General features: G+C 34.4%; 1 protein-coding gene across 1 annotated transcript in view; it reads left to right on the top strand.

The window, feature by feature from the left end:
• Positions 1 to 20102, top strand: part of LOC148347806 (MAGUK p55 subfamily member 3-like) — a 432473-nt gene that overhangs the window by 262889 nt on the left and 149482 nt on the right. The gene's annotated exons all lie outside the window — the stretch shown is intronic.

The following is a 20102-nucleotide window of genomic DNA, read 5'->3' as shown; positions in this document are numbered from 1 at the left end:
TTGTACGTCAAAATTCTCGAAAAATACGTAAGGGGGGGTAGTGTGTCAAAAATATTGAAAAATAGGAAAGTGTTTAGTATGTCGAAATTCTCGAAAAATACGTAAGGGGGGGTAGTGTGTCAAAAATGTTGAAAAATACGTAAGGGGGGGTAGTGTGTCAAAAATATTGAAAAATAGGTAAGTGTTTAGTATGTCGAAATTCTCGAAAAATACGTAAGGGGGGGGTAGTGTGTCAAAAATGTTGAAAAATACGTAAGGGGGGGTAGTGTGTCAAAAATATTGAAAAATAGGTAAGTGTTTAGTATGTCGAAGTTCTCGAAAAATACGTAAGGGGGGGGTAGTGTCGAAAATATTGAAAAAAAAGGTAAGTGTTTAGTATGTCGAAAATGTCGAAAAATACGTAAGGGGGGGTAGTGTGTCAAAAATATTGAAAAATAGGTAAGTGTTTAGTATGTCGAAATTCTCGAAAAATGCGTAAGGGGGGGTAGTGTCGAAAATATAGAAAAAAAGGTAAGTGTTTAGTATGTCGAAAATGTCAAAAAATACGTAAGGGGGGTAGTGTGTCAAAAATATTGAAAAATAGGTAAGTGTTTAGTATGTCGAAATTCTCGAAAAATGCGTAAGGGGGGGTAGTGTCGAAAATATTGAAAAAAAAGGTAAGTGTTTAGTATGTCGAAATTCTCAAAAAATACGTAAGGGGGGGTAGTGTGTCAAAAATGTCGAAAAATACGTAAGGGGGGGTAGTGTCGAAAATATTGAAAAAAAAGGTAAGTGTTTAGTATGTCGAAAATGTGAAAAAATACGTAAGGGGGGGTAGTGTGTCAAAAATATTGAAAAATAGGTAAGTGTTTAGTATGTCGAAATTCTCGAAAAATGCGTAAGGGGGGGTAGTGTCGAAAATATTGAAAAAAAAGGTAAGTGTTTAGTATGTCGAAAATGTCAAAAAATACGTAAGGGGGGGTAGTGTGTCAAAAATATTGAAAAATAGGTAAATGTTTAGTATGTCGAAATTCTCGAAAAATGCGTAAGGGGGTGTAGTGATGAAAATATTGAAAAAAAAGGTAAGTGTTTAGTATGTCGAAAATGTCAAAAAATACGTAAGGGGGGGTAGTGTGTCAAAAATATTGAAAAATAGGTAAGTGTTTAGTATGTCGAAATTCTCGAAAAATACGTAAGGGGGGGTAGTGTCGAAAATATTGAAAAAAAAAGGTAAGTGTTTAGTATGTCGAAATTCTCGAAAAATACGTAAGGGGGGGTAGTGTCGAAAATATTGAAAAAAAAGGTAAGTGTTTAGTATGTCGAAATTCTCGAAAAATACGTAAGGGGGGGTAGTGTGTCAAAAATGTTGAAAAATACGTAAGGGGGGGGTAGTGTGTCAAAAATATTGAAAAATAGGTAAGTGTTTAGTATGTCAAAATTCTCGAAAAATGCGTAAGGGGGGGTAGTGTCGAAAATATTGAAAAAAAAGGTAAGTGTTTAGTATGTCGAAAATGTCAAAAAATACGTAAGGGGGGGTAGTGTGTCAAAAATATTGAAAAATAGGTAAGTGTTTAGTATGTCGAAATTCTCGAAAAATACGTAAGGGGGGGTAGTGTCGAAAATAATGAAAAAAAAGGTAAGTGTTTAGTATGTCGAAAATGTCAAAAAATACGTAAGGGGGGGTAGTGTGTCAAAAATATTGAAAAATAGGTAAGTGTTTAGTATGTCGAAATTCTCGAAAAATGCGTAAGGGGGGGTAGTGTCGAAAATATTGAAAAAAAAGGTAAGTGTTTAGTATGTCGAAATTCTCGAAAAATACGTAAGGGGGGGTAGTGTGTCAAAAATGTTGAAAAATAGGTAAGTGTTTAGTATGTCGAAATTCTCGAAAAATGCTTAAGGGGGGGTAGTGTCGAAAATATTGAAAAAATAGGTAAGTGTTTAGTATGTCGAAATTCTCGAAAAATACGTAAGGGGGGGTAGTGTCGAAAATATTGAAAAAAAAGGTAAGTGTTTAGTATGTCAAAAATGTCGAAAAATACGTAAGGGGGGATAGTGTGTCAAAAATATTGAAAAATAGGTTAGTGTTTAGTATGTCGAAATTCTCGAAAAATGCGTAAGGGGGGGTAGTGTCCAAAATATTGAAAAAAAAGGTAAGTGTTTAGTATGTCGAAAATGTCAAAAAATACGTAAGGGGGGGTAGTGTGTCAAAAATATTGAAAAATAGGTAAGTGTTTAGTATGTCGAAATTCTCGAAAAATACGTAAGGGGGGGTAGTGTCGAAAATAATGAAAAAAAAGGTAAGTGTTTAGTATGTCGAAATTCTCGAAAAATGCGTAAGGGGGGGTAGTGTCGAAAATGTTGAAAAAAAAGGTAAGTGTTTAGTATGTCGAAAATGTCAAAAAACACGTAAGGGGGGGTAGTGTGTCAAAAATATTGAAAAATAGGTAAGTGTTTAGTATGTCGAAATTCTCGAAAAATGCGTAAGGGGGGGTAGTGTCGAAATATTGAAAAAAAAGGTAAGTGTTTAGTATGTCGAAATTGTCAAAAAATACGTAAGGGGGGGTAGTGTGTCAAAAATATTGAAAAATAGGTAAGTGTTTAGTATGTCGAAATTCTCGAAAAATGCGTAAGGGGGGGTAGTGTCGAAATATTGAAAAAAAAGGTAAGTGTTTAGTATGTCGAAATTCTCGAAAAATACGTAAGGGGGGGTGTAGTGTGTCAAAAATGTTGAAAATACGTAAGGGGTCGGGTAGTGTGTCAAAAATATTGAAAAATAGGTAAGTGTTTAGTATGTCGAAATTCTCGAAAAATGCGTAAGGGGGGGTAGTGTCGAAAATATTGAAAAAAAAGGTAAGTGTTTAGTATGTCGAAAATGTCAAAAATACGTAAGGGGGGGGTAGTGTGTCAAAAATATTGAAAAATAGGTAAGTGTTTAGTATGTCGAAATTCTCGAAAAATGCGTAAGGGGGGGGTAGTGTCGAAAATTTTGAATAAAAAGGTAAGTGTTTAGTATGTCGAAATTCTCAAAAATACGTAAGGGGGGGTAGTGTGTCAAAAATGTTGAAAAATACGTAAGGGGGGGTAGGTGTGTCAAAAATATTGAAAAATAGGTAAGTGTTTAGTATGTCGAAATTCTCGAAAAATGCGTAAGGGGGGGTAGTGTCGAAAATATTGAAAAAAAAGGTAAGTGTTTAGTATGTCGAAAATGTCAAAAAATATGTAAGGGGGGGTAGTGTGTTCAAAAATGTTGAAAATAGGTAAGTGTTTAGTATGTCGAAATTCTCGAAAAATGCGTAAGGGGGGGGTAGTGTCGAAAATTTTGAAAAAAAAGGTGTTTAGTATGTCGAAATTCTCAAAAAATACGTAAGGGGGGGTAGTGTGTCAAAAATGTTGAAAAATACGTAAGGGGGGGTAGTGTGTCAAAAATATTGAAAAATAGGTAAGTGTTTAGTATGTCGAAAATGTCAAAAATATGTAAGGGGGGGTAGTAGTGTGTCAAAAATGTGAAAAATAGGTAAGTGTTTAGTATGTCGAAATTCTCGAAAAATGCGTAAGGGGGGGTAGTGTCGAAAATTTTGAAAAAAAGGTGTTTAGTATGTCGAAATCTCAAAAATACGTAAGGGGTGGGTGTAAGTGTGTCAAAATGTGAAAAATACGTAAGGGGGGGGTAGTGTGTCAAAAATATGAAAAATAGGTAAATGTTTAGTATGTCGAAATTCTCGAAACAATACGTAAGGGGGGGGGTAGTGTCGAAAATATTGAAAAAAAGGTAAGTGTATAGTATGTCAAAAATGTCGAAAAATACGTAAGGGGGGGGGTAGTGTGTCAAAAATATTGAAAAATAGGTAAGTGTTTAGTATGTGGAAATTCTCGAAAAATGCGTAAGGGGGGGTAGTGTCGAAAATATTGAAAAAAAAGGTAAGTGTTTAGTATGTCGAAAATGTCAAAAAAATACGTAAGGGGGGGTAGTGTGTCAAAAATATTGAAAAATAGGTAAGTGTTTTGTACGTCAAAATTCTCGAAAAATACGTAAGGGGGGGGTAAGTGGTGTCAAAATATTGAAAAATAGGAAAGTGTTTAGTATGTCGAAATTCTCGAAAAATACGTAAGGGGGTGGTAGTGTGTCAAAAATGTTGAAAAATACGTAAGGGGGGGTAGTGTGTCAAAAATATTGAAAAATAGGTAAGTGTTTAGTATGTCGAAATTCTCGAAAAATACGTAAGGGGGGGTAGTGTGTCTAAAATGTTGAAAAATACGTAAGGGGGGGTAGTGTGTCAAAAATATTGAAAAATAGGTAAGTGTTTAGTATGTCGAAATTCTCGAAAAATACGTAAGGGGGGGGGGTAGTGTCGAAAATATTGAAAAAAAAGGTAAGTGTTTAGTATGTCGAAAATGTCGAAAAATACGTAAGGGGGGGTAGTGTGTCAAAAATATTGAAAAATAGGTAAGTGTTTAGTATGTCGAAATTCTCGAAAAATGCGTAAGGGGGGGGTAGTGTCGAAAATATAGAAAAAAAGGTAAGTGTTTAGTATGTCGAAAATGTCAAAAAATACGTAAGGGGGGTAGTGTGTCAAAAATATTGAAAAATAGGTAAGTGTTTAGTATGTCGAAATTCTCGAAAAATGCGTAAGGGGGGGGTAGTGTCGAAAATATTGAAAAAAAAGGTAAGTGTTTAGTATGTCGAAATTCTCAAAAAATACGTAAGGGGGGGTAGTGTGTCAAAAATGTCGAAAAATACGTAAGGGGGGGTAGTGTCGAAAATATTGAAAAAAAAGGTAAGTGTTTAGTATGTCGAAAATGTCAAAAAATACGTAAGGGGGGGTAGTGTGTCAAAAATATTGAAAAATAGGTAAGTGTTTAGTATGTCGAAATTCTCGAAAAATGCGTAAGGGGGGGTAGTGTCGAAAATATTGAAAAAAAAGGTAAGTGTTTAGTATGTCGAAAATGTCAAAAAATACGTAAGGGGGGGTAGTGTGTCAAAAATATTGAAAAATAGGTAAATGTTTAGTATGTCGAAATTCTCGAAAAATGCGTAAGGGGGTGTAGTGATGAAAATATTGAAAAAAAAGGTAAGTGTTTAGTATGTCGAAAATGTCAAAAAATACGTAAGGGGGGGTAGTGTGTCAAAAATATTGAAAAATAGGTAAGTGTTTAGTATGTCGAAATTCTCGAAAAATACGTAAGGGGGGGTAGTGTCGAAAATATTGAAAAAAAAAGGTAAGTGTTTAGTATGTCGAAATTCTCGAAAAATACGTAAGGGGGGGTAGTGTCGAAAATATTGAAAAAAAAGGTAAGTGTTTAGTATGTCGAAATTCTCGAAAAATACGTAAGGGGGGGTAGTGTGTCAAAAATGTTGAAAAATACGTAAGGGGGGGGTAGTGTGTCAAAAATATTGAAAAATAGGTAAGTGTTTAGTATGTCAAAATTCTCGAAAAATGCGTAAGGGGGGGTAGTGTCGAAAATATTGAAAAAAAAGGTAAGTGTTTAGTATGTCGAAAATGTCAAAAAATACGTAAGGGGGGGTAGTGTGTCAAAAATATTGAAAAATAGGTAAGTGTTTAGTATGTCGAAATTCTCGAAAAATACGTAAGGGGGGGTAGTGTCGAAAATAATGAAAAAAAAGGTAAGTGTTTAGTATGTCGAAAATGTCAAAAAATACGTAAGGGGGGGTAGTGTGTCAAAAATATTGAAAAATAGGTAAGTGTTTAGTATGTCGAAATTCTCGAAAAATGCGTAAGGGGGGGTAGTGTCGAAAATATTGAAAAAAAAGGTAAGTGTTTAGTATGTCGAAATTCTCGAAAAATACGTAAGGGGGGGTAGTGTGTCAAAAATGTTGAAAAATAGGTAAGTGTTTAGTATGTCGAAATTCTCGAAAAATACGTAAGGGGGGGTAGTGTCGAAAATAATGAAAAAAAAGGTAAGTGTTTAGTATGTCGAAAATGTCAAAAAATACGTAAGGGGGGGTAGTGTGTCAAAAATATTGAAAAATAGGTAAGTGTTTAGTATGTCGAAATTCTCGAAAAATGCGTAAGGGGGGGTAGTGTCGAAAATATTGAAAAAATAGGTAAGTGTTTAGTATGTCGAAATTCTCGAAAAATACGTAAGGGGGGGTAGTGTCGAAAATATTGAAAAAAAAGGTAAGTGTTTAGTATGTCAAAAATGTCGAAAAATACGTAAGGGGGGATAGTGTGTCAAAAATATTGAAAAATAGGTTAGTGTTTAGTATGTCGAAATTCTCGAAAAATGCGTAAGGGGGGGTAGTGTCCAAAATATTGAAAAAAAAGGTAAGTGTTTAGTATGTCGAAAATGTCAAAAAATACGTAAGGGGGGGTAGTGTGTCAAAAATATTGAAAAATAGGTAAGTGTTTAGTATGTCGAAATTCTCGAAAAATACGTAAGGGGGGGTAGTGTCGAAAATAATGAAAAAAAAGGTAAGTGTTTAGTATGTCGAAATTCTCGAAAAATGCGTAAGGGGGGGTAGTGTCGAAAATGTTGAAAAAAAAGGTAAGTGTTTAGTATGTCGAAAATGTCAAAAAACACGTAAGGGGGGGTAGTGTGTCAAAAATATTGAAAAATAGGTAAGTGTTTAGTATGTCGAAATTCTCGAAAAATGCGTAAGGGGGGGTAGTGTCGAAAATATTGAAAAAAAAGGTAAGTGTTTAGTATGTCGAAATTGTCAAAAAATACGTAAGGGGGGGTAGTGTGTCAAAAATATTGAAAAATAGGTAAGTGTTTAGTATGTCGAAATTCTCGAAAAATGCGTAAGGGGGGGTAGTGTCGAAAATATTGAAAAAAAAGGTAAGTGTTTAGTATGTCGAAATTCTCGAAAAATACGTAAGGGGGGGTAGTGTGTCAAAAATGTTGAAAAATACGTAAGGGTCGGGTAGTGTGTCAAAAATATTGAAAAATAGGTAAGTGTTTAGTATGTCGAAATTCTCGAAAAATGCGTAAGGGGGGGTAGTGTCGAAAATATTGAAAAAAAAGGTAAGTGTTTAGTATGTCGAAAATGTCAAAAAATACGTAAGGGGGGGGTAGTGTGTCAAAAATATTGAAAAATAGGTAAGTGTTTAGTATGTCGAAATTCTCGAAAAATGCGTAAGGGGGGGTAGTGTCGAAAATTTTGAAAAAAAAGGTAAGTGTTTAGTATGTCGAAATTCTCAAAAAATACGTAAGGGGGGGTAGTGTGTCAAAAATGTTGAAAAATACGTAAGGGGGGGTAGTGTGTCAAAAATATTGAAAAATAGGTAAGTGTTTAGTATGTCGAAATTCTCGAAAAATGCGTAAGGGGGGGTAGTGTCGAAAATATTGAAAAAAAAGGTAAGTGTTTAGTATGTCGAAAATGTCAAAAAATATGTAAGGGGGGGTAGTGTGTCAAAAATGTTGAAAAATAGGTAAGTGTTTAGTATGTCGAAATTCTCGAAAAATGCGTAAGGGGGGGTAGTGTCGAAAATTTTGAAAAAAAAGGTGTTTAGTATGTCGAAATTCTCAAAAAATACGTAAGGGGGGGTAGTGTGTCAAAAATGTTGAAAAATACGTAAGGGGGGGTAGTGTGTCAAAAATATTGAAAAATAGGTAAGTGTTTAGTATGTCGAAATTCTCGAAAAATACGTAAGGGGGGGGTAGTGTCGAAAATATTGAAAAAAAAGGTAAGTGTATAGTATGTCAAAAATGTCGAAAAATACGTAAGGGGGGGGTAGTGTGTCAAAAATATTGAAAAATAGGTAAGTGTTTAGTATGTCGAAATTCTCGAAAAATGCGTAAGGGGGGGTAGTGTCGAAAATATTGAAAAAAAAGGTAAGTGTTTAGTATGTCGAAAATGTCAAAAAATACGTAAGGGGGGGTAGTGTGTCAAAAATATTGAAAAATAGGTAAGTGTTTTGTACGTCAAAATTCTCGAAAAATACGTAAGGGGGGGTAGTGTGTCAAAAATATTGAAAAATAGGTAAGTGTTTAGTATGTCGAAATTCTCGAAAAATACGTAAGGGGGGGTAGTGTGTCAAAAATGTTGAAAAATACGTAAGGGGGGGTAGTGTGTCAAAAATATTGAAAAATAGGTAAGTGTTTAGTATGTCGAAATTCTCGAAAAATACGTAAGGGGGGGTAGTGTGTCAAAAATGTTGAAAAATACGTAAGGGGGGGGTAGTGTGTCAAAAATATTGAAAAATAGGTAAGTGTTTAGTATGTCGAAATTCTCGAAAAATACGTAAGGGGGGGTAGTGTCGAAAATATTGAAAAAAAAGGTAAGTGTTTAGTATGTCGAAAATGTCGAAAAATACGTAAGGGGGGGGTAGTGTGTCAAAAATATTGAAAAAAAAGGTAAGTGTTTAGTATGTCGAAATTCTCGAAAAATACGTAAGGGGGGGGTAGTGTCGAAAATATTGAAAAAAAAGGTAAGTGTTTAGTATGTCGAAAATGTCGAAAAATACGTAAGGGGGGGGTAGTGTGTCAAAAATATTGAAAAATAGGTAAGTGTTTAGTATGTCGAAATTCTCGAAAAATGCGTAAGGGGGGGTAGTGTCGAAAATATAGAAAAAAAGGTAAGTGTTTAGTATGTCGAAAATGTCAAAAAATACGTAAGGGGGGGTAGTGTGTCAAAAATATTGAAAAATAGGTAAGTGTTTAGTATGTCGAAAATGTGGAAAAATACGTAAGGGGGGGTAGTGTCGAATATATTGAAAAAAAAGGTAAGTGTTTAGTATGTCAAAAATGTCGAAAAATACGTAAGGGGGGGTAGTGTCGAAAATATTGAAAAATAGGTAAGTGTTTAGTATGTCGAAATTCTCGAAAAATACGTAAGGGGGTGGTAGTGTCGAAAATATTGAAAAAAAAGGTAAGTGTTTAGTATGTCGAAATTCTCGAAAAATACGTAAGGGGGGGTAGTGTCGAAAATATTGAAAAATAGGTAAGTGTTTAGTATGTCGAAAATGTCAAAAAATACGTAAGGGGGGGGTAGTGTGTCAAAAATATTGAAAAATAGGTAAGTGTTTAGTATGTCGAAATTCTCGAAAAATACGTAAGGGGGGGTAGTGTCGAAAATATTGAAAAAAAAGGTAAGTGTTTAGTATGTCGAAAATGTCAAAAAATACGTAAGGGGGGGGTAGTGTGTCAAAAATATTGAAAAATAGGTAAGTGTTTAGTATGTCGAAAATGTGGAAAAATACGTAAGGGGGGGGTAGTGTCGAATATATTGAATAAAAAGGTAAGTGTTTAGTATGTCAAAAATGTCGAAAAATACGTAAGGGGGGGTAGTGTCGAAAATATTGAAAAATAGGTAAGTGTTTAGTATGTCGAAATTCTCGGAAAATACGTAAGGGGGGGTAGTGTCGAAAATATTGAAAAAAAAGATAAGTGTTTAGTATGTCGAAATTCTCGAAAAATACGTAAGGGGGGGGTAGTGTGTCAAAAATGTTGAAAAATACGTAAGGGTCGGGTAGTGTGTCAAAAATATTGAAAAATAGGTAAGTGTTTAGTATGTCGAAATTCTCGAAAAATGCGTAAGGGGGGGTAGTGTCGAAAATATTGAATAAAAAGGTAAGTGTTTAGTATGTCGAAAATGTCAAAAAATACGTAAGGGGGGGTAGTGTGTCAAAAATATTGAAAAATAGGTAAGTGTTTAGTATGTCGAAAATGTGGAAAAATACGTAAGGGGGGGTAGTGTCGAATATATTGAAAAAAAAGGTAAGTGTTTAGTATGTCGAAATTCTCGAAAAATACGTAAGGGGGGGGTAGTGTCGAAAATATTGAAAAATAGGTAAATGTTTAGTATGTCGAAATTCTCGAAAAATACGTAAGGGGGGGTAGTGTCGAAAATATTGAAAAAAAAGGTAAGTGTTTAGTATGTCGAAATTCTCGAAAAATACGTAAGGGGGGGTAGTGTCGAAAATATTGAAAAAAAAGGTAAGTGTTTAGTATGTCGAAATTCTCGAAAAATACGTAAGGGGGGGGTAGTGTCGAAAATATTGAAAAAAAAGGTAAGTGTTTAGTATGTCGAAAATGTCAAAAAATACGTAAGGGGGGGTAGTGTGTCAAAAATATTGAAAAATAGGTGTTTAGTATGTCGAAAATGTGGAAAAATACGTAAGGGGGGGTAGTGTCGAATATATTGAAAAAAAAGGTAAGTGTTTAGTATGTCAAAAATGTCGAAAAATACGTAAGGGGGGGTAGTGTCGAAAATATTGAAAAAAAGGTAAGTGTTTAGTATGTCGAAATTCTCGAAAAATACGTAAGGGGGGGTAGTGTGTCAAAAATATTGAAAAATAGGTAAGTGTTTAGTATGTCGAAATTCTCGAAAAATATGTAAGGGGGGGTAGTGTCGAAAATATTGAAAAAAAAGGTGTTTAGTATGTCGAAATTCTCAAAAAATACGTAAGGGGGGGTAGTGTGTCAAAAATGTTGAAAAATAGGTAAGTGTTTAGTATGTCGAAATTCTCGAAAAATGCGTAAGGGGGGGTAGTGTCGAAAATATTGAAAAAAAAGGTAAGTGTTTAGTATGTCGAAATTCTCAAAAAATACGTAAGGGGGGGGTAGTGTGTCAAAAATGTTGAAAAATAGGTAAGTGTTTAGTATGTCGAAATTCTCGAAAAATGCGTAAGGGGGGGGTAGTGTCGAAAATATTGAAAAAAAAGGTAAGTGTTTAGTGTGTCGAAATTCTCGAAAAATACGCAAGGGGGGGTAGTGTGTCAAAAATGTTGAAAAATACGTAAGGGGGGGTAGTATGTCAAAAATGCCGAAAAAATTGGGCAAATGGGGTTAGTATGTCGAAAATGTGGAAAAATACGTAAGGGGGGGTAGTGTCGAAAATATTGAAAAATAGGTAAATGTTTAGTATGTCGAAATTCTCGAAAAATACGTAAGGGGGGGTAGTGTCGAAAATATTGAAAAAAAAGGTAAGTGTTTAGTATGTCGAAATTCTCGAAAAATACGTAAGGGGGGGTAGTGTCGAAAATATTGAAAAAAAAGGTAAGTGTTTAGTATGTCGAAATTCTCGAAAAATACGTAAGGGGGGGTAGTGTCGAAAATATTGAAAAAAAAGGTAAGTGTTTAGTATGTCGAAAATGTCAAAAAATACGTAAGGGGGGGTAGTGTGTCAAAAATATTGAAAAATAGGTGTTTAGTATGTCGAAAATGTGGAAAAATACGTAAGGGGGGGTAGTGTCGAATATATTGAAAAAAAAGGTAAGTGTTTAGTATGTCAAAAATGTCGAAAAATACGTAAGGGGGGGTAGTGTCGAAAATATTGAAAAAAAGGTAAGTGTTTAGTATGTCGAAATTCTCGAAAAATACGTAAGGGGGGGTAGTGTGTCAAAAATATTGAAAAATAGGTAAGTGTTTAGTATGTCGAAATTCTCGAAAAATACGTAAGGGGGGGTAGTGTCGAAAATATTGAAAAAAAAGGTAAGTGTTTAGTATGTCGAAATTCTCAAAAAATACGTAAGGGGGGGTAGTGTGTCAAAAATGTTGAAAAATAGGTAAGTGTTTAGTATGTCGAAATTCTCGAAAAATGCGTAAGGGGGGGTAGTGTCGAAAATATTGAAAAAAAAGGTAAGTGTTTAGTATGTCGAAATTCTCAAAAAATACGTAAGGGGGGGGTAGTGTGTCAAAAATGTTGAAAAATAGGTAAGTGTTTAGTATGTCGAAATTCTCGAAAAATGCGTAAGGGGGGGGTAGTGTCGAAAATATTGAAAAAAAAGGTAAGTGTTTAGTGTGTCGAAATTCTCGAAAAATACGCAAGGGGGGGTAGTGTGTCAAAAATGTTGAAAAATACGTAAGGGGGGGTAGTATGTCAAAAATGCCGAAAAAATTGGGCAAATGGGGTTAGTATGTCGAAAATGTGGAAAAATACGTAAGGGGGGTAGTGTCGAATATATTGAAAAAAAAGGTAAGTGTTTAGTATGTCGAAATTCTCGAAAAATACGTAAGGGGGGGTAGTGTCTAAAATATTGAAAAAAAAGGTAAGTGTTTAGTATGTCGAAAATGTCAAAAAATACGTAAGGGGGGGTAGTGTGTCAAAAATATTGAAAAATAGGTAAGTGTTTAGTATGTCGAAAATGTGGAAAAATACGTAAGGGGGGGTAGTGTCGAATATATTGAAAAAAAAGGTAAGTGTTTAGTATGTCAAAAATGTCGAAAAATACGTAAGGGGGGGTAGTGTCGAAAATATTGAAAAATAGGTAAGTGTTTAGTATGTCGAAATTCTCGGAAAATACGTAAGGGGGGGTAGTGTCGAAAATATTGAAAAAAAAGGTAAGTGTTTAGTATGTCGAAATTCTCGAAAAATACGTAAGGGGGGGTAGTGTCGAAAATATTGAAAAAAAAGGTAAGTGTTTAGTATGTCGAAAATGTCAAAAAATACGTAAGGGGGGGGTAGTGTGTCAAAAATATTGAAAAATAGGTAAGTGTTTAGTATGTCGAAATTCTCGAAAAATGCGTAAGGGGGGGTAGTGTCGAAAATTTTGAAAAAAAAGGTGTTTAGTATGTCGAAATTCTCAAAAAATACGTAAGGGGGGGTAGTGTGTCAAAAATGTTGAAAAATACGTAAGGGGGGGTAGTGTGTCAAAAATATTGAAAAATAGGTAAGTGTTTAGTATGTCGAAATTCTCGAAAAATACGTAAGGGGGGGGGTAGTGTCGAAAATATTGAAAAAAAAGGTAAGTGTATAGTATGTCAAAAATGTCGAAAAATACGTAAGGGGGGGGGTAGTGTGTCAAAAATATTGAAAAATAGGTAAGTGTTTAGTATGTCGAAATTCTCGAAAAATGCGTAAGGGGGGGTAGTGTCGAAAATATTGAAAAAAAAGGTAAGTGTTTAGTATGTCGAAAATGTCAAAAAATACGTAAGGGGGGGTAGTGTGTCAAAAATATTGAAAAATAGGTAAGTGTTTTGTACGTCAAAATTCTCGAAAAATACGTAAGGGGGGGTAGTGTGTCAAAAATATTGAAAAATAGGTAAGTGTTTAGTATGTCGAAATTCTCGAAAAATACGTAAGGGGGGGTAGTGTGTCAAAAATGTTGAAAAATACGTAAGGGGGGGTAGTGTGTCAAAAATATTGAAAAATAGGTAAGTGTTTAGTATGTCGAAATTCTCGAAAAATACGTAAGGGGGGGTAGTGTGTCAAAAATGTTGAAAAATACGTAAGGGGGGGGTAGTGTGTCAAAAATATTGAAAAATAGGTAAGTGTTTAGTATGTCGAAATTCTCGAAAAATACGTAAGGGGGGGGGTAGTGTCGAAAATATTGAAAAAAAAGGTAAGTGTTTAGTATGTCGAAAATGTCAAAAAATACGTAAGGGGGGTAGTGTGTCAAAAATATTGAAAAATAGGTAAGTGTTTAGTATGTCGAAAATGTGGAAAAATACGTAAGGGGGGGTAGTGTCGAATATATTGAAAAAAAAGGTAAGTGTTTAGTATGTCAAAAATGTCGAAAAATACGTAAGGGGGGGTAGTGTCGAAAATATTGAAAAATAGGTAAGTGTTTAGTATGTCGAAATTCTCGGAAAATACGTAAGGGGGGGGTAGTGTCGAAAATATTGAAAAAAAAGGTAAGTGTTTAGTATGTCGAAATTCTCGAAAAATACGTAAGGGGGGGTAGTGTCGAAAATATTGAAAAATAGGTAAATGTTTAGTATGTCGAAATTCTCGAAAAATACGTAAGGGGGGGTAGTGTCGAAAATATTGAAAAAAAAGGTAAGTGTTTAGTATGTCGAAAATGTCAAAAAATACGTAAGGGGGGGGTAGTGTGTCAAAAATATTGAAAAATAGGTAAGTGTTTAGTATGTCGAAATTCTCGAAAAATACGTAAGGGGGGGTAGTGTCGAAAATATTGAAAAAAAAGGTAAGTGTTTAGTATGTCGAAAATGTCAAAAAATACGTAAGGGGGGGTAGTGTGTCAAAAATATTGAAAAATAGGTAAGTGTTTAGTATGTCGAAAATGTGGAAAAATACGTAAGGGGGGGGTAGTGTCGAATATATTGAATAAAAAGGTAAGTGTTTAGTATGTCAAAAATGTCGAAAAATACGTAAGGGGGGGTAGTGTCGAAAATATTGAAAAATAGGTAAGTGTTTAGTATGTCGAAATTCTCGGAAAATACGTAAGGGGGGGTAGTGTCGAAAATATTGAAAAAAAAGATAAGTGTTTAGTATGTCGAAATTCTCGAAAAATACGTAAGGGGGGGGTAGTGTGTCAAAAATGTTGAAAAATACGTAAGGGTCGGGTAGTGTGTCAAAAATATTGAAAAATAGGTAAGTGTTTAGTATGTCGAAATTCTCGAAAAATGCGTAAGGGGGGGTAGTGTCGAAAATATTGAATAAAAAGGTAAGTGTTTAGTATGTCGAAAATGTCAAAAAATACGTAAGGGGGGGTAGTGTGTCAAAAATATTGAAAAATAGGTAAGTGTTTAGTATGTCGAAAATGTGGAAAAATACGTAAGGGGGGGTAGTGTCGAATATATTGAAAAAAAAGGTAAGTGTTTAGTATGTCGAAATTCTCGAAAAATACGTAAGGGGGGGTAGTGTCGAAAATATTGAAAAATAGGTAAATGTTTAGTATGTCGAAATTCTCGAAAAATACGTAAGGGGGGGTAGTGTCGAAAATATTGAAAAAAAAGGTAAGTGTTTAGTATGTCGAAATTCTCGAAAAATACGTAAGGGGGGGTAGTGTCGAAAATATTGAAAAAAAAGGTAAGTGTTTAGTATGTCGAAATTCTCGAAAAATACGTAAGGGGGGGTAGTGTCGAAAATATTGAAAAAAAAGGTAAGTGTTTAGTATGTCGAAAATGTCAAAAAATACGTAAGGGGGGGTAGTGTGTCAAAAATATTGAAAAATAGGTGTTTAGTATGTCGAAAATGTGGAAAAATACGTAAGGGGGGGTAGTGTCGAATATATTGAAAAAAAAGGTAAGTGTTTAGTATGTCAAAAATGTCGAAAAATACGTAAGGGGGGGTAGTGTCGAAAATATTGAAAAAAAGGTAAGTGTTTAGTATGTCGAAATTCTCGAAAAATACGTAAGGGGGGGTAGTGTGTCAAAAATATTGAAAAATAGGTAAGTGTTTAGTATGTCGAAATTCTCGAAAAATACGTAAGGGGGGGTAGTGTCGAAAATATTGAAAAAAAAGGTAAGTGTTTAGTATGTCGAAATTCTCAAAAAATACGTAAGGGGGGGTAGTGTGTCAAAAATGTTGAAAAATAGGTAAGTGTTTAGTATGTCGAAATTCTCGAAAAATGCGTAAGGGGGGGTAGTGTCGAAAATATTGAAAAAAAAGGTAAGTGTTTAGTATGTCGAAATTCTCAAAAAATACGTAAGGGGGGGTAGTGTGTCAAAAATGTTGAAAAATAGGTAAGTGTTTAGTATGTCGAAATTCTCGAAAAATGCGTAAGGGGGGGGTAGTGTCGAAAATATTGAAAAAAAAGGTAAGTGTTTAGTGTGTCGAAATTCTCGAAAAATACGCAAGGGGGGGTAGTGTGTCAAAAATGTTGAAAAATACGTAAGGGGGGGTAGTATGTCAAAAATGCCGAAAAAATTGGGCAAATGGGGTTAGTATGTCGAAAATGTGGAAAAATACGTAAGGGGGGGTAGTGTCGAATATATTGAAAAAAAAGGTAAGTGTTTAGTATGTCGAAATTCTCGAAAAATACGTAAGGGGGGGTAGTGTCTAAAATATTGAAAAAAAAGGTAAGTGTTTAGTATGTCGAAAATGTCAAAAAATACGTAAGGGGGGGTAGTGTGTCAAAAATATTGAAAAATAGGTAAGTGTTTAGTATGTCGAAAATGTGGAAAAATACGTAAGGGGGGGTAGTGTCGAATATATTGAAAAAAAAGGTAAGTGTTTAGTATGTCAAAAATGTCGAAAAATACGTAAGGGGGGGTAGTGTCGAAAATATTGAAAAATAGGTAAGTGTTTAGTATGTCGAAATTCTCGGAAAATACGTAAGGGGGGGTAGTGTCGAAAATATTGAAAAAAAAGGTAAGTGTTTAGTATGTCGAAATTCTCGAAAAATACGTAAGGGGGGGTAGTGTCGAAAATATTGAAAAAAAAGGTAAGTGTTTAGTATGTCGAAAATGTCAAAAAATACGTAAGGGGGGGTAGTGTGTCAAAAATATTGAAAAATAGGTAAGTGTTTAGTATGTCGAAATTCTCGAAAAATACGTAAGGGGGGGTAGTGTCGAAAATATTGAAAAAAAAGGTAAGTGTTTAGTATGTCGAAAATGTCAAAAAATACGTAAGGGGGGGTAGTGTGTCAAAAATATTGAAAAATAGGTAAGTGTTTAGTATGTCGAAAATGTGGAAAAATACGTAAGGGGGGGTAGTGTCGAATATATTGAAAAAAAAGGTAAGTGTTAAGTATGTCAAAAATGTCGAAAAATACGTAAGGGGGGGTAGTGTCGAAAATATTGAAAAATAGGTAAGTGTTTAGTATGTCGAAATTCTCGGAAAATACGTAAGGGGGGGTAGTGTCGAAAATATTGAAAAAAAAGATAAGTGTTTAGTATGTCGAAATTCTCGAAAAATACGTAAGGGGGGGTAGTGTGTCAAAAATGTTGAAAAATACGTAAGGGTCGTGTAGTGTGTCAAAAATATTGAAAAATAGGTAAGTGTTTAGTATGTCGAAATTCTCGAAAAATGCGTAAGGGGGGGTAGTGTCGAAAATATTGAATAAAAAGGTAAGTGTTTAGTATGTCGAAAATGTCAAAAAATACGTAAGGGGGGGTAGTGTGTCAAAAATATTGAAAAATAGGTAAGTGTTTAGTATGTCGAAAATGTGGAAAAATACGTAAGGGGGGGTAGTGTCGAATATATTGAAAAAAAAGGTAAGTGTTTAGTATGTCGAAATTCTCGAAAAATACGTAAGGGGGGGTAGTGTCGAAAATATTGAAAAATAGGTAAATGTTTAGTATGTCGAAATTCTCGAAAAATACGTAAGGGGGGGTAGTGTCGAAAATATTGAAAAAAAAGGTAAGTGTTTAGTATGTCGAAATTCTCGAAAAATACGTAAGGGGGGGTAGTGTCGAAAATATTGAAAAAAAAGGTAAGTGTTTAGTATGTCGAAAATGTCAAAAAATACGTAAGGGGGGGTAGTGTGTCAAAAATATTGAAAAATAGGTGTTTAGTATGTCGAAAATGTGGAAAAATACGTAAGGGGGGGTAGTGTCGAATATATTGAAAAAAAAGGTAAGTGTTTAGTATGTCAAAAATGTCGAAAAATACGTAAGGGGGGGTAGTGTCGAAAATATTGAAAAAAAGGTAAGTGTTTAGTATGTCGAAATTCTCGAAAAATACGTAAGGGGGGGTAGTGTCGAAAATATTGAAAAATAGGTAAATGTTTAGTATGTCGAAATTCTCGAAAAATACGAAAGGGGGGGTAGTGTCGAAAATATTGAAAAAAAAGGTAAGTGTTTAGTATGTCAAAAATGTCGAAAAATACGTAAGGGGGGGTAGTGTGTCAAAAATATTGAAAAATAGGTAAGTGTTTAGTATGTCGAAATTCTCGAAAAATACGTAAGGGGGGGTAGTGTCGAAAATATTGAAAAAAAAGGTAAGTGTTTAGTATGTCGAAAATGTCAAAAAATACGTAAGGGGGGGTAGTGTGTCAAAAATGTTGAAAAATACGTAAGGGGGGGTAGTATGTCAAAAATGCCGAAAAAATTGGGCAAATGGGGTTAGTATGTCGAAAATGTGGAAAAATACGTAAGGGGGGGTAGTGTCGAATATATTGAAAAAAAAGGTAAGTGTTTAGTATGTCGAAATTCTCGAAAAATACGTAAGGGGGGGTAGTGTCTAAAATATTGAAAAAAAAGGTAAGTGTTTAGTATGTCGAAAATGTCAAAAAATACGTAAGGGGGGGTAGTGTGTCAAAAATATTGAAAAATAGGTAAGTGTTTAGTATGTCGAAAATGTGGAAAAATACGTAAGGGGGGGTAGTGTCGAATATATTGAAAAAAAAGGTAAGTGTTTAGTATGTCGAAAATGTCAAAAAATACGTAAGGGGGGGTAGTGTGTCAAAAATATTGAAAAATAGGTGTTTAGTATGTCGAAAATGTGGAAAAATACGTAAGGGGGGGTAGTGTCGAATATATTGAAAAAAAAGGTAAGTGTTTAGTATGTCAAAAATGTCGAAAAATACGTAAGGGGGGGTAGTGTCGAAAATATTGAAAAAAAGGTAAGTGTTTAGTATGTCGAAATTCTCGAAAAATACGTAAGGGGGGGTAGTGTCGAAAATATTGAAAAATAGGTAAATGTTTAGTATGTCGAAATTCTCGAAAAATACGAAAGGGGGGGTAGTGTCGAAAATATTGAAAAAAAAGGTAAGTGTTTAGTATGTCGAAAATGTCAAAAAATACGTAAGGGGGGGTAGTGTGTCAAAAATATTGAAAAATAGGTAAGTGTTTAGTATGTCGAAAATGTGGAAAAATACGTAAGGGGGGGTAGTGTCGAATATATTGAAAAAAAAGGTAAGTGTTTGGTATGTCAAAAATGTCGAAAAATACGTAAGGGGGGGTAGTGTCGAAAATATTGAAAAATAGGTAAGTGTTTAGTATGTCGAAATTCTCGGAAAATACGTAAGGGGGGGTAGTGTCGAAAATATTGAAAAAAAAGGTAAGTGTTTAGTATGTCGAAATTCTCGAAAAATACGTAAGGGGGGGTAGTGTCGAAAATATTGAAAAAAAAGGTAAGTGTTTAGTATGTCGAAAATGTCAAAAAATACGTAAGGGGGGGTAGTGTGTCAAAAATATTGAAAAATAGGTAAGTGTTTAGTATGTCGAAATTCTCGAAAAATACGTAAGGGGGGGTAGTGTCGAAAATATTGAAAAAAAAGGTAAGTGTTTAGTATGTCGAAAATGTCAAAAAATACGTAAGGGGGGGTAGTGTGTCAAAAATATTGAAAAATAGGTAAGTGTTTAGTATGTCGAAAATGTGGAAAAATACGTAAGGGGGGGTAGTGTCGAATATATTGAAAAAAAAGGTAAGTGTTAAGTATGTCAAAAATGTCGAAAAATACGTAAGGGGGGGTAGTGTCGAAAATATTGAAAAATAGGTAAGTGTTTAGTATGTCGAAATTCTCGGAAAATACGTAAGGGGGGGTAGTGTCGAAAATATTGAAAAAAAAGATAAGTGTTTAGTATGTCGAAATTCTCGAAAAATACGTAAGGGGGGGTAGTGTGTCAAAAATGTTGAAAAATACGTAAGGGTCGTGTAGTGTGTCAAAAATATTGAAAAATAGGTAAGTGTTTAGTATGTTGAAATTCTCGAAAAATGCGTAAGGGGGGGTAGTGTCGAAAATATTGAATAAAAAGGTAAGTGTTTAGTATGTCGAAAATGTCAAAAAATACGTAAGGGGGGGTAGTGTGTCAAAAATATTGAAAAATAGGTAAGTGTTTAGTATGTCGAAAATGTGGAAAAATACGTAAGGGGGGGTAGTGTCGAATATATTGAAAAAAAAGGTAAGTGTTTAGTATGTCGAAATTCTCGAAAAATACGTAAGGGGGGGTAGTGTCGAAAATATTGAAAAATAGGTAAATGTTTAGTATGTCGAAATTCTCGAAAAATACGTAAGGGGGGGTAGTGTCGAAAATATTGAAAAAAAAGGTAAGTGTTTAGTATGTCGAAATTCTCGAAAAATACGTAAGGGGGGGTAGTGTCGAAAATATTGAAAAAAAAGGTAAGTGTTTAGTATGTCGAAAATGTCAAAAAATACGTAAGGGGGGGTAGTGTGTCAAAAATATTGAAAAATAGGTGTTTAGTATGTCGAAAATGTGGAAAAATACGTAAGGGGGGGTAGTGTCGAATATATTGAAAAAAAAGGTAAGTGTTTAGTATGTCAAAAATGTCGAAAAATACGTAAGGGGGGGTAGTGTCGAAAATATTGAAAAAAAGGTAAGTGTTTAGTATGTCGAAATTCTCGAAAAATACGTAAGGGGGGGTAGTGTCGAAAATATTGAAAAATAGGTAAATGTTTAGTATGTCGAAATTCTCGAAAAATACGAAAGGGGGGGTAGTGTCGAAAATATTGAAAAAAAAGGTAAGTGTTTAGTATGTCAAAAATGTCGAAAAATACGTAAGGGGGGGTAGTGTGTCAAAAATATTGAAAAATAGGTAAGTGTTTAGTATGTCGAAATTCTCGAAAAATACG

The sequence above is a fragment of the Urocampus carinirostris genome, chromosome 19 (assembly GCF_059441175.1).
Source record: "Urocampus carinirostris isolate Australia breed hairy pipefish chromosome 19, RoL_Ucar_1.0, whole genome shotgun sequence".
Taxonomy (NCBI): Eukaryota; Metazoa; Chordata; class Actinopteri; order Syngnathiformes; family Syngnathidae; genus Urocampus; species Urocampus carinirostris.
The sequence above is the reverse complement of the archived record's forward strand: the minus strand, read 5'-3'. Positions and strand labels throughout refer to the sequence as shown.